Genomic DNA, 13,567 nt, shown 5'->3' on the forward strand with positions numbered 1-13,567 from the left:
CACATGCACATGCACATGCACATGCACATGCACATGTACACACACATACACATACACATACACATACACATACACATCCCCATTGATTTAAATTAAAAGGAAGTTTTAATCCACCCAAATTTACCTACTCCACTTAGGGGTATTTGAGTGCTCTATTAGCTGGGTTTCTTTTTCTTGGGTATATAACTGGTATCTTATCCTGGCGTTAACTGCCTACTGCCGCATTAGCCATATTCTAAAAAGGGCCCTAATGGATGTTGTTTTTGCAAAAAATTAGCTTTGTGGATACCAGTTAACCTCAGGGAACATAAGGTCTGTTACCTATTTACTGTAGATTATGTCATGATACTTGCCCAGATTTAACACAGCTCTGAATGCTACTTGTGGCTGCTTTTTCTGATAAACTTTCATACTCCACTATGTTGTTTTTTTTATTTCTTGTTAATGATGAAGCCTAGTTCATTGTTTCCTTCATTTTCTATACGCCAGCAACATACTACAGCAGGTGCCCACTTTTACACTCAATTAAGCCACATCTTTTCTGCTTACTTCACTGTGGCCAACAATATCCCATTTAATCTTTTCAAGGTAGCTTTACAGTTCTTGCAGTGCAGCTTCACTAGAGGGATTACGGCAGTGGTAGGTAGCAATATTGAGGTTTGAATGACAGCTGGTGTTTACCCGGGTGGACCCTTAGCACCCTCGGCCTTCATGCCTTCTTCCTGAATCCTGACAAGCCCGAGGACAATCCAGCCTCTGGAGTATGGGGGCCATCACTTTTTTTTCCGTGTCTTTCATTTATATGTGTTGTTTTAAAGCAACAATTCCATTCCCATGACCCAAAAAGTATTGTATGCTTAATAGTTTTTAGGGTATATTAGAAACAGCAGCATGCTTTCTCTTCTAATTACAGAAGTATAGTTGGCATATTTGTGGTACAGTACATGTCATTGTTCTGTTAGTGTTCCCATTTTACTGTTACCGTTTTAGTGTATCGGAAAGCAATGGATGACATGTCTCCCAAGACCCAGTTAAGGAGTTAATAGGACAAAAAGTGTGGCAAGGTTTTGAAAATACAATATTTTGATACCAGCAAATGGAATAAGACTGGTGCTTTAAAGCAGGGATGCGCAAACTGGGGGGCGCACACCCCAGGCTGGGCATGATATATTTTTTTTTGGGGGGGGGGGGACGCGGCGCTTACAGAGGCCCTGCGCTGTTCCCCACGACATTTAAATTAAATGCTGGGAGAGCATGTGAGGCCTCTAATTTAGTTACCTTCTCTCCAGCGGCTTCTGGCGATGTGTCGCCATGGCAACGTGACGTCATGACATCAGAAAACGCCCGAGAAAAGGTAAGGTGGGGGCGCGAGCAGAGGGGGAGAACAGGTAAGGGGGTGCAGGCGAAAAAGTGTGCACACCCCTGCTTTAAGACTGCTAAATATCTCCTGGGCTTTAGGACAGACCCAACCAGTTCTGATTTTTTGCCTCTCAGAATACCACCAGAAGGTTATGAGAAAGCATGGGGGGGGAGGGGGGTGAGAATCTATGCCCGAGGCACCTACAACTACGTTTAACTCCTCTGGCAAGGACAGGGTTAATGCCTGCCGGATGTTTCAAGCTATAGATAAAAAAAAAAAAATCAAACTTGATAACTTTATACAACAGGGATTTGTGTTCTTTCACTCAGGATTTTGGAAAAGGAAAGCTAGATTCATATTGTATAGAGGGAGTGAAAACACAGTACTTTGAAGGCTCTGCATTGTTACACAAATTGTAACTGACTCCAGTGAAGATTACCTGCTGAAACAGCAAATCCACTACACAGACGCGCCTTTGTTCTAAAAGAACTAGTTTGAAAATCCATGCGAATTATTAACATGGACCTTTTTGACCTACATTCCTACAAAAGTTACCAGAAATATGTGGTGCCTCTTCATGGTGCAGATCCAAACCAAGCTACTAATAGCAATATATTTCTGGTCATAATTACTAGGAAGTGTGCTGCCATAAGACTCGTCAGAGCTGGATGACACCTTACAGTAGGAGCAGCCAACTCCAGTGCTCAAGGGCCACCAACAGGTCAGGTTTTAAGGATATCCCTGCTTCAGCACAGTCGCTGACTGAGTCACTGATTGAGCCACCTGTGCTCAAGCAGGCATATCCTTAAAACCTGACCTGTTGGTGGCACTTGCATACTGGCGTTGGCCACCCCTGCCTCACAGCCTATACAAGTCAATGGACTGAAAGGTGTCTTACGACAGGAGACTGCATAGTAAATGTAGGCCTTAAAGCAGCAACCGTAGAGCCCTCTGAAGCTGGGAGATCGGGGGGAAAGGAGGGGGGCAGGGGGGCTTGGGGACCTTGCTCCGGCAGCCAATAGAAGCACCTATGACATTGCAGCGTGAAATTGGTGAACCCGACAGCCATGTTTGTAATCCACCACTACTTTTGTCAGGGGTTTTTTTGTGGCCAAAAAATTAGCAGCAGAGATTGTTGCTTTAATAAGTTCAACCTCAGTGACTGATTAATGACAAATTGTTTTACAAAAAAAACAACAGTTCAAACTGTTTAATGTGTTTTTAACCTTCACCTATTTAACAGATTCTATTTAAAACCGAGTCTCAGTTCTACGCTCCACCTCCAGTATAACATAAAAATACTTATGCACTTTCATGTACGTGTACCACGTACATAATGGAAAGGAATATACCCTGAAGTAAGGTAAACAATAGGCCAAAGATAAGTGAATGCAAACAAGTTCTGGTCTATATTTGCATTGTATACAAACATTTGCAGAGTACGTCTATATTTGCATTGTATACGATTTTAGAATAGGTGTCTAATAAAATTTTTGCCTATTAAAACCATCACTACAATATTTTTTTCCTGTGCAGGACTGCAACTTCAACCCATCTAGTACTGAAATGTCTAGCTTATTTTTTCAAAGATAGACCTTAACAAGATATTGAAGCTGCAGACCAAGCAATATCCTAAATGTGTTTTTTTTTTTAATAAATTAGTTCAGTACTATGAAAAAATACTTGTAGCATTTCTTTTTTTAAAACAACTCTGAATGACATTTCTAATGTATTATAATGTAACAAGCCTTTTTTGTTTTTATAGCAACCATTTACAAAGCCACATCCCCTTCCTCTTCTGAAACAAGCTCTAGCACACTCCATTTTGGGGCCTGCCCTCCCTCTAGCAGTGCACCAGTTGTACCTAGTGACTGCCTGGTCACATAATCTTCCCCACAGAACTTTGCCATATTAATCCACTGACTGGAGAATACTCATCTGCAGTCATTTATTGAACCCCTGAGCTGTGTGCATGGATTGTATTGATGCACATATTAAAAAGGGGGGGGGAGGGGAATTAAAAAAAAACCACAGCTGCTTTATTTAGAACACAATAAATGAACGTGGTTTATTTAGAAAACAATAAAAGTGACATTGGCATAAATTGATGCTAAAGGCTACTGTATTTGCATCTCAATATGAAGGTGCCAAGCGCTGTGTGTTGAATTAGCAGCAAGTGATTCTGGGAGTGTCTATAGGAGGAGTTAGGAAGCTTGCATCATTTTATTGTGTGGCTTGGTGTGTTCCCCCACGTTGGGGCCACTGGACAGGTAACAGAATTTACCCGTAGTGGGCCTTAGGCATGTTACTCTGCTCTGTATCCCCCTCCTTCAGGTATCTTTTGAACGTAACCTCCCCATTTAAAGGAGCTCTTCCACCTGAACACTGAACATTTTATATCAGCACCTGCACAGGAAACAAATGGTGTTTAAATCTCCCGCATTCTGCAGGCCAAAAGGAATCTGAAATGCCATCCGTAGCTCATTCTTATTGGCCCTTATGATGTGGGTATTGGAACAACCAGGAAGTAAAACTGGCTACACCTTCCTGGGTAAGAATGTTGGGAATCAGGGGGCTGAAATAAACCTGATTCAGCTCTGGAAACCTCTACTTCCCACCTATGTATATGTAACCCTGTTTCTACCCCCTCCCCCCCCAATCTCATGTCGGGTACCTTAGGAGAAATGGTGTCCTGGTCCTGGTTACGGTATCTAAGATGGTGCAAAGCTGCTGGCAACAGGGGGCCCTGAGTCTCCCGTGGTGGTATGAGGGATGTCAGGACAGACTTTTGAGGAAGAGCAGAGTACAGCGTACAGAGTACTCACTAGTACAGCGCCTCCATCTCCAACAGATCCCCAGAATGGTAGGGTGGAATCTCTGAAGGAGAACTTCTCTCTGTAACTTCTCCCTGAATGATTCCAGGCTCAGGCGAGAAGGTTTCTATATCAAGGATATACTTTATTTCTCCACCAGGCAGACTGCCCATCTTGCAGCCAGGTCACTCAGTCACACATCATTGGGTTGTCACCCGAAGGAAGTCCCTGGAGAATCACTCCTAGTCAGGGCCGTAGAAGCTGTCCTAGCTCTTCCCTTACTCCCTGGTGGAATAAAAGGAATAGTCTCCCACCTCTCCCAGAGGGAGGGCCACAAAGCCTGCCAGAGCTGTGGCAGCTTACTGGGGTAGACTATCCTCTCTCAAGGGGTTTCTTACACAAACATTTGCAATGTTTTGCCAAAATTGTAGTGCAGGGCTTATCAACCCTTTTCTCAAGGAACCCTAGGCTGACCATGTTTTGGGGAATACACCATACATTTATAAATGAGGTAGAACCTCACTTCTAGTAATTCATGTGTCACTCCTGCATTACGGGGGTCTGGCTGGGGTTCCTTGAAGTGAGGGTTGTAAAACACAGGAGTACCGAAATACACTCAAATTGCCAAATTTGGAAAAACATAATGCCCTATCAGGAAAATTCCCTTTTGTCAACTTTCTACATACAAGGAACACTGTTTTCACCCAAACGCCTCACATGAGAAACTGTCTCTCTGGGATGGGACTATCTGCCCTACACAGCATACTATTATCACTCCCCCTCACAGGCTGCTCTTGGAATTATTTTTAGCCCGTTTATTTTGTACGGGTTATTTTGTACTAGTTGTCACCTGTCGGTCCCCGTCACACCGTGTATTTATGTTCTGTCATTCATTCTACCACTAAGAATTCCGTGAGTACAGTCGTAGGTCTCATATCTTTCTAATGTTTAATAACTATTAAAATGTGTTTTTAGATTTTCCACAACCTTTTGGTGTGTGCAACATAGGATCTCTCCATCTGGCGGGTTCGCCACAGATTCCTCCATTCTATACAAACTTTTGACTAACTTTGAAAAATGTGTGATCTTTTGCAAGCAACAAATACCCATCTCCCTATTGCCAAAGTGTACTATTGCCAGGGACATATTTAATGAGTTCAAAACAAAAACGGAAAAAAAAAAACCAATTGCACTAGCTGATTTTACTAGTTATTTTTCATTAGAAATTGCAACCCGAACAATACAGTAGCCTTTAGCCTCGTGCGGCCGTTTCAGCGCGACTTTTAAAACCGCGGGCAGATGCAGTGTTTGATGGCGGCATGTTCCGGTATTTTTAGGCGCCGCGGGCGGTTTTCCTAGTGCATTGTATTAGCGCTGTCTCGCCATGAATGCGGCATGAACGCAGTAAAGTGGGTGACATTCGGAAAAAATCCCCGAAAAAATTCGGAGATGTAGGAGAATAAAAGGGGCCGCAACAGTAAAATCACCAGAAATACCATTGACTATAACTAGTACAACATATTGGCATAATATGTAATATTGGGGTAAAATTGTCACAACCCTTCTGCTGCTTTCTGGGCTTAATCTCCAATGGTGGGAACGCTATTGAGAGAAACACGGGTTCTATTCTTCAGTAGGGTAAAACAAGAGACAGAAGGTTAAAAGAAAAGAAGATTATTGCTCAGGTTTTCATTGAAAAAGAAATAGATGATCAATAAGTTGAATGTGGTCGTAAAGATGTTTATGAATGTGTTTAAAGCGAAAAATAACTTAATTACACAAACAAATCTTACATAACGAATTATTTCGTACTTTCTGTAACTGTTGTGGGTGGAAATCTTATCCAGCAATGAAAGAATAAAGATAACGGTCCCAGTGAGCAACACAAAGTGGACCCACAAGAAAACACTTGTGCGTGGCCACTCCCTTATTGGTGACCTGATGTAATGTCAACCTAAATAGTCGGCTTATTGTGTGCATAAATTGAAGCCTCTTTCGCGGTAGCATTCTGTAGAAAAGGAAAGACAAGGATCACTGTATAGATACCACAGAAAAATACTTGTAAAAAACAGTATCCCGGACTGCAGGGGGGCGGTGGGAAGGCATCCACATTCTGGAGCACTGTTTAGTAACGTGAACTCCTTGATGTTTTAAGATATCCGACATTTTGACAAAAAAATAATGAAACAATGTCTCTATACGCTGCTGCTGCTGCTGCTGCTGCTGCCACAGTTAACAGTTATAAGCTTTCAGAGTTGTGAATAATTCAGGCTCTCATCTGTTCCTTTCAGTGTAAAGACAGAATGTTGAGAGAACAAGGTCACTGCACCCATCCCCCCAACCAGTGACTTTTCCACCCCAACACCAGTCTGAATGCATGATACACCTAGTGTTTGACATGCATCCCCAGACACCTTCTTAGGCAGCCATTAATCTGTTTGCGTAGGCAAGACAAATAATAGCAGTGCACTCGTTATGACAAATACAATTCTAAACAACAGCCACGTCTGAGCGCTGTTTGTTATATGTACTTATCCTTGCAATAATTAAACCGTCTGTTATTAGATTCTGACATCGCCAGTGCGTATATATCACAGTTTCTAGAGTGGCTGCACAATAATTGTGCAAGATATTCCGAGTCAAATTAAATTAAAAATATACATCACATGCACATCTTAAAAGGCAAAAGTAGTTCCATATTATTCATGTGGTGTTCTATTTTTACGGCTGACTGTTATATGTATAAATGGTATAGTAACTAACCCAGTGAAACAATAAAAGAATGGTATACAAACATTAATATTCTTCACATCAAGCTTAAGGGAGCATAAATCCTTGGCAATTTAACGTTAGCCCTTGCTGTAAAATGTTCTTAAATGAGGAATCCAAGCAATATGTGTTACTTATTTATTTAAATAAATTAGTTCTGTAGTATTAGATAATACTTACTACCTTTTTATTTTATTTTAAAATTCAACTCTTAGTGCCATTTTGAATACATTTTAATGTACTGAGCATCCTTTGATTTCTGTAGCAGGTTTTAGCCACCTCCCCAGCAGTGCAAGATCTTTGTAACACTTTCTTGTATGTGATTATTTGTTGCCAATATTCCCAGCAGTTTAAACTGTAACAATAGATAATGGTAAATTAGTAATATAAGCATACATTGTAGCTGCTGAGTTACACTGATTGAAGGATTGATTGAAACTAAAAGACAGCCATTTAGTGCAGCGGTGCGCAAACTGGGGGGCGCGAGACTGCCGGCGGGGGGGCGCGGGGTTTACAGAGGCCCCGTGCGCTTCCTGAAGGTACTTAAATTAAGTGCCGGGGGAGCTGCAGGGCCTCTGTAAACCTTTACTTATCTAGGCTCCGGCGGCTTCCTTCCTGCATCGCCATGACAACGCGGCGTCAAAATGACACCGCAAGGTCATGTGACGTCATGTTGCTATGGCAACGTTGCGTCATGACGCTGGAGAGCAGGTAAGTGGGGGGGCACGGCAGTGAGGGGACCGCCGGTAGGGGGACGCAGGGGAAAAAGTTTGCGCCCCCCTGATTTAGTGAACCCTGGGAAACAGGATTTTGCTGATTGATCACGGGAGAACCAATTTTTTTTCTGGAGCTGCTTGGATTGTCTCTTCAATGTGTTCAAACCATTTTTCATACTTCATTTTATTTAAAGAGGCGTCCAAGTGCTGCTTTTTTTTTTTGTTTGTTTTTTTAAAAAGGTTTGAAACAGAGGAGTCTCCGGATCTGAAGCCCCTTAATGTCAGCTCTGGGGACCCCCTGCTTCCAGAGATACATACCGGGGTTCTGGTATCTCTCCTCTGTTTAAAAGTCCTGGTCACGCCACACTGCGGCATGTCACCGCTTCCTATTGTCCCGCAGGACCAGGGATTTGAAGCTGCCATTATGAGAACCCCAGCAAGTCCAGTCGGAAATGCTACCGGCCCCGCCTATGGAGGCCAGTATCTAGGGAAGCAAGGGTCCTTGGAGCTGAAATTAATGGGTATCAGCCTGGCGACCCCCCCCTGCACCAATCCCATATAAAAATAAATAATTAAACCCGCTGCGCTTGGATTGCCTCTTAAAGGTAACATAACTAAAGGCAACAATTATACACCCTCCAACTGTACATATTTAGCAGGTACACTATAGCACATATGTTTGGCTCGTGTAAGAGCAGCTGAACCTATGACACTGATATTTTTGTGTGTGGTAAACTGCAAATGTTAAAGCTGCAGTTCAAGCTGTCGTTTAAAAATAAAATGCAATATGTGCATCAATACAATCTACACACTGACAAGTGATTAGCTAGGTTTCTCAGCGATCTGTTCTCATGTAATCGAGCGCTGAAGATCCGGCTCGGGGTTCACTAAATGCATCCTGGGTCCTCTTCTGCCGCACGGACAGCCAAAGTTCTGTGAGGAAGATGAAGTAACCAGGAAGGCACTAGGTTCAATTTGCTCACTGCTAGAGAGAGGGCAGGGCTCAAAAAGGTGACGCTGTTTCAGAAGAGGAAGGGGATGTGACTTTGTAAATGGTTGCTATAGGAACAAAAATGCCTATTACATTAAAAATGTCTTTAAAATTGTTTTTTTTTTTTTAAATGCTACAAGTATTTTCTTGTAGTACAGAACTGATTTATTAAAAAAAAAAACCACACACACATGTAGGTTATTGCTTGAACTGCAGCTTTAGGGGACTTCCATAAGAATTGCTTAGAAGAGTCTCCATGCAGTACAAGTAGATTAACTACAGTGCAAAATCCTGGAGGGTCTGCTATTAGTTTAACTCCTTCAGTGCCAGAGTAGATCAACTCTCCAGCACAGAAGAGGTTCTTAAGGTGGTTTGATTTTGTAAAGCATTCCCACACAATCAAACAAATTGTGCACTGGTGCCTGCATGTTTATTTATTTATAAAATGTTTTGCCAGGAAGTAATACATTGAGAGTTACCTGTTGTTATCAAGTAAGCAGCTTGCCTAGACCGCATGGTCGGCGAAAGCCATGACCAGGGGGCGCGGCCTCCCTTGACATGATTGGCCGCCGGGGCGGCTGTGGGCGGTGCAGGGAAGGGGCCTGTGGTATAAGGCTAGCAGCCAGGCGCGAGGACGGTCACATGCTCCTGGCTGCAGCAGTTTCCCACCCACCCATCCTTAGAATTTTAGAAGTTTAGAAGTTTGACAGGGTTTCTGCGAGCAGGGTGAGAAGTATGTTTTGGGCTAGTGTGTTAACATTTCTGTCTTGTTTCAGGGGAAACCAGAAATACTTTTGAAAACAAGGACAGGAGTTCCTGAAGGAGGGGTCAGTTTTGACCAAGTTTGCCTTTGTCGCGGCGGCAGTTGGGAGGGTAAGTTCTTGTCATTGCCAGAAGGGTCTCGGGGCTGTTAAAGCTGGGGGTTGAAGCGAGGAGGCAAATCACAGGGCCATACTTCCGGAAGCCCTCTTGCGATGCCGGCCTAGCCATTTTATTTAACCCACTACGGAGCATTCTGACAGGGACTAGCATTTACTTTATCTTCATTTATAAATAAACAAAGCCGCGGCCTTTTACCTCCAGATTGTGTCTTCTCATTATTTGTATGTTCTGTGTGAGTATTGGTAAAATTGAAAGGGGAAAAAGCTTGCGCATCCCTGGTCATGTCCTGGGCACAGAGTTATTATAACAATATATGGTTATATTAAATGAACAGAGGTTATACAGTCAATTCAGAGACAGTTCACGTTATGGAAAATGATTTAATCAAAACAGGAAATAATAACAAGGGGATCAATATGTTCAGGTCATTAATATTCAGCAGAAGTGCAAGGAGAGCAAAAACACGCTCTGCAAAATAAACGGGGATTTATCTGAATCTTTACCTCGGTTTTGCATTTTGACCACATGCCTGTCAAGCGTATTGGTCAAATGTTTCTATTTATCAGTGGTTACCTCTTATAATTACCTTCAAATGATACCGTGTTTTTTTCCTCTCTCACTCACGGCACATCAGTGAGAGATAAAACTTACCTGAGCTTTCACATGTTTCGCAAATAAGAAGTCAGGATCGCCAATGAATATGTCCCATTTAGCACTGCTATCTTACCCCAAATTACGTGGCCAGGTTAATCCTGGCCATTTTTCAAGCTCAGTAAGAACATGGTGATGCCTGGACTAGATGACACCTCCCACTTATAAATTCAAACCCCTATTACTCTACTACGGAGCTCTGCAACAGGTGGCCTAGGGACCAAAAATGGTGCATTGTGGCTTTGGATTGGATCCCAGCTGATTTCATAGTAGTTGCTCAGACGGCTATATATTTTTCACTCTGATAGTCACTTGTAAGATGAAGTAATGTAATTAAATATAGTGCACATTGCATAAATGCTTGGAAAATATTGAAGTATAATCATTTTGAGATCTTCAAATGTATTCTAAACTACATTACAATACTCTGTTGACCCTTCTAATACCCCCCAAAATCTGTTTCTGCCCCTTTGAAAACTAGCTGAATCCCCAGTTCTAAACCCATATTCTTTTTTTATCACCCACTTTCAACCTTTATAAGGTTTATTTGCTTCTGATTTTGATGGATAACACAAGATTGCCATGTCCTCTATACACAAATAATGGTTTAAATCAGCTATACTACCCCCCCCCCCCTTTTATTTCCTTCTTATTTGTATATGTAAAGCATGTGACAATGTATTATTCTACATTCTTACCTAAGCTGGTAATCATTTGGTGCTCCAGTTATAAATCTGTACAAATCCTGCTTGCCTAACAAAATGGTTTTGGTTTTTGCACCGAAATGGCCCCCTTCTAACTTTGTGCTGCAGTCTGTGAAATACTGCAGCTGATATGTAACATGATATTACCAAGTGTAACATATTATTGTTATAGCTTTCAGAGTACAGTCTGCAGTTTGTAACACAGTAACAGATCTGATTGGGATACTTTGTTGCCAAAGGGCAGAGCTCAAAAAGGTTGTATGTGAGACTGTATTAAAGGAGGAAGTGGATATGACTTTCTAAATGGTTGCTGTAGCAACCAAAGAATGCATGTATTTATGAATATCTTTATCTATATAGCTCCAACAGTGTACTCCGCGCTTCACAAAGACAATACAGTACAGAGAATTATAACAATACAGTAAGTGCAGCAAAGTCAGGCAATATGAAAGGAAATCCCCGCCCCGGAGAGCTTACATCTAAATGATCAGTACATTAAACAAAATAATAAAAAATGGCATTAGAAGTTAAAAAAATGCAGACAGTATTATCTAATACTACAGAATTAATTTATTTAAAAAAATATGTAGGATTTGTCCTATTTTGCGGCCTTAAAAAAGGTGTCACTGTGTGTCATATCCCAGAATCCCTTGCTGCCGTGGAAGCATTGTTTGCTAGGTGATAATGGTGAAAGGCAGGGTTGCAGACCTGTCTCCAACATGTTAATGTGCTCACAAGTGATATTTTTATTTGCTGACAGCTGTAATAGGAATTCCAAGGACATGTTTTTTAGATAATAACAAAAAAAACAGGGGTCTGAATATTTTTTAGACTGCTTTGCATGTTTATGTGTTTGTTTTCTCATTAAAATTTGCAGAGAGTGCACCTCTATTATAAAGTTTTTTTGTTTTGTTTTTGTAAACGCCTTCATCAACATCACATTCTGTATTTATTATACTTTTTTTAACAAAAGGAACACTTGCTAGAGCTGATTGGAATCAGGTAGAAACAAGAGTCCCACTGCTTTCCACAGGAATAAAATGTCTCTGTAAAACCCCATTATTTTATTTGTTTTGCATTGGAGTACAACAGCGATACAACACCAGCATACAGTGTTATGTAATATATATGGAAAATTGTGATGTGTGGTTGTTTTAGGAACACATTTTATTTTTACAGTACTCTGAAATAAGATTTGCAGTGCTCCCAAAATGGAAAGCAGCCCAATTATTTATCATGGTGGCTGGATTCTGTTACCAATTCCCTTTAAAACTAAGAAGCTCCTACCTCTAGGTAAAATGTTAATGCACAGACATTTCTTGCAGTAACTCTTCAAAACTGTCCTAATCATTGAAATATTAGAATGACTGCTTCATATTTTATTCAGTTAGTCAGTTAATTGGCTGCTAACAAAAGCTGTATGTTTCATGTTAGAATTGTTATCGTGCTTTTCACCGTTAATAGTAAAGCTGTCAAATGTCTTCAATTGTGAAACAACCACTAAGAGCGCTAAATAAGGTGTTAACACGTGGAAGCACTCAGCCAGGCTATCTGTTATCTTTAATATTTGTGGGTCTGCACTTTTGGAGCACTTTTAAATAGCAGGTTTTGTGATGCACCTGTGAATGACCAGTCTATTAACAGATAAAAATAGTACATGTCCTCACCAAATGTGAGATTTTAGATATAATGCAGAGAAAGACCCCACCTTAAGCACGGGCCCAGTACTTTGCACCTTCTGAGTATGTGTCCAAACTGTTAACATCTTATGGGACTCTGCTGAGTTATTGGTTTTTTTTTTGTACACCTTGCAAGGGACACTCATTAAATAGCAGATACTTGGCTGCTTTAAAATTTGGCTTTGGTTACAAGATGAATTCTTTTTGTACTTGATGTATTGTTGAGTGCTGATCCATCTTCTTTACTGATGTACTGACCAGTCTATTAAGACTTCTTCCTCAATTCGAGAGGTAAAGAGAACGTTTAGAGATAGTGTTAGGAGCTGTAAAAAATGGGATATCTTGGTGTGGTTATAGGCTTAAAATGCGTATGTCAAAGAATTTGACCATTACTTATGAGAACACAGATATGTATTTAACTATATCATTTGTCATATTGGATGTAGCACTGGGGCTTGTCTTTTGTTATGTACTTTTAGTGCATCAGCATGACATTTTCCCACTCTAATAAATGGGCTTCACAGTATATCTATAAATATATATAGCTATATGGGATATTGGTATACAGCATACACTTCAGTCTCTACAGATATTTCTCCTTAATTATTTTTTAAAACAGTAACTATTCACAAGCCCTTGCCACGGGCTTGGTACTTTGGTTGCCATGCATATGTGGTGATCAGAAGCTGTAATTGCTGGAGAGCTCAAATAACCATTTTCTCGTGGGTCCATAAGAAGAAGCGAGTCTGAAATATATTAGTCTATTTCATGACAGATGACAAGATCCTCTGAGCTAGGTGTATCATACAGAGGTTATGGGGAGGGAATTCCCATCATCTTTCGCTTCATACTAAATGATGACCATGTTGCAGGTTCTTTAGCTGCTTTCCCTCATGCAGTAGCCATTCTAAACTGCTTTCAAATGCCACCGCTTTCCTATTTGTTAAATCAGTCTGTGCACTAAATAAGCCGGGTGCTCCCAGGAGCCAAAACAGCCCCTGT

At 41.2% G+C, this 13,567-nt stretch overlaps 1 protein-coding gene across 14 annotated transcripts in view; it reads right to left on the reverse strand.

Annotated features, from left to right (window-relative positions):
- Positions 1–13,567, reverse strand: part of TENM3 (teneurin transmembrane protein 3) — an 816,371-nt gene that overhangs the window by 684,157 nt on the left and 118,647 nt on the right. The window lies entirely within an intron of this gene.

The sequence above is a fragment of the Ascaphus truei genome, chromosome 1, assembly GCF_040206685.1.
Source record: "Ascaphus truei isolate aAscTru1 chromosome 1, aAscTru1.hap1, whole genome shotgun sequence".
Lineage (NCBI taxonomy): Eukaryota > Metazoa > Chordata > Amphibia > Anura > Ascaphidae > Ascaphus > Ascaphus truei.